The sequence below is a fragment of the Tupaia chinensis genome, unplaced genomic scaffold (genome assembly GCF_000334495.1).
Source record: "Tupaia chinensis unplaced genomic scaffold, TupChi_1.0 Scaffold144069_1, whole genome shotgun sequence".
NCBI classification, from domain to species: Eukaryota; Metazoa; Chordata; class Mammalia; order Scandentia; family Tupaiidae; genus Tupaia; species Tupaia belangeri.
The window spans coordinates 218,284-219,847 of record NW_006203922.1 but is presented as its reverse complement, the minus strand read 5'-3'; positions in this window follow the sequence as shown (position 1 = coordinate 219,847).

The following is a 1,564-nucleotide window of genomic DNA, read 5'->3' as shown; positions in this document are numbered from 1 at the left end:
ACACTTACCTTACTAGGGAACTCTAGATATCTGATTCTAGACCTGTCTAGTCCTTCTGGCAGGGTAAAAAATGAAGAGGAGAAAATAATATAAAACGAAATGAAAGACAGCAGAGAAAAATAAAGAAAAAGTCATGCACCACACATTAGCATGGCATGCGATTTCGCCAGAGGTTTGTAGGTCCACTTGTGCCTGCTGGCAGGCAAGGAAAATCTGTGGAGAGACGCAGAGCTTGGTTTTAACAAGAGAATAGAGGGTTTTCACGAAAAAAGCTGCTGCAGGGAGATTCTATCTACCTACCTAGGAGGTGGAGTCTTAGTCTGAGGAGTCTAGCAGTGGGGTGGGAATCAGAGGTGACCCTCCCTCAAAATCCCTTGCTATCCAGAGGCTTATAGGTGCACTGTGCATGCTGGCAGGGAAGGAAAGTCTGTGGAGAGAAGCAGAGCTAGGTTTTAACAAGAAAATAGAGGGGTTTCATGAAAAAAGCCACTGCAGGGAGATCCTATCTACCTACCTAGGAGGTGGAGTCTTGGTCTGGGGAGTCTGGAAGTGGGGTGGAGGTCAGAGGTGAGCCTCCTTTAATATCCCTTGCTGGTCAGAGGCTTATAGGTGCACTGTGCCTGCTGGCAGGCAAGGAAAGTCTGTGGAGAGAAGCAGAGCTAGGTTTTAACAAGAAAATAGAGGGGTTTCATGAAAAAAGCCACTGCAGGGAGATCCTATCTACTTACCTAGGAGGTGGAGTCTTGGTCTGGGGAGTCTGGAAGTGGGGTGGGGGTCAGAAGTGACCCTCCCTCAATATCCCTTGCTTGCCAGAGTCTTGTAGGTGGACCTTATGCCTGCTGGCAGGCAATTAAAGTCCTGAAATTGCTTCTCTCTTAACACTTTGAATATATTTTCCAATTCTCTCCTTGCTCGCATTGTTTTCTATGGGAGATCTGCTGTTAGCCTGATGGGATGTCCTTTGTAGGTAACTTGATGTTTTACTCTTGCCAATCTTAGTATCTTGTCTTTCTCTGTGGTTTTGGTCAATCTGGCTATAATGTGTCTTGGAGAAGATCTTCTTGGGTTGATTCTATTTGAGGTCCTTTGTATTTCTTGGGACTGGATCTTCAAATGCTTCTATAGGTTTGGAAAGTTTTCTTGCAGGATTTCATGGAATAGATTATCAATGCCTGTATGGGTCTCTTCATCTTCTGGAATGCCAATGATCCGGATGTTTGGTAGTATCTAGTACTTCTCATATGTTATTCTCAATTTTTTGGGCCATTTTCTCAATGTTCATGGTGGATTTTTCTAGGCCAGTCATTTTCTCTTCTACACTGAGATTTTATTTTCTGAATGATCTAGTCTGCTTTTAATACTTTCAAGGGAGATTTTGACATCCTGTATTATAAACTTTATCTCTAACAGTTCCGTTTGAGTCTTTTGTAAAGTGTGTAATTCCTTTTTTAGATCTTGCAAGAATTTCTTCATCTTCTGGAACTCATCAACTTCTTTCTCCTTTCTCTTTAGCAGTTCATTATCTCTCTTCTCTTCCATCTCTGTTAGCTTTGAAATTATGAAT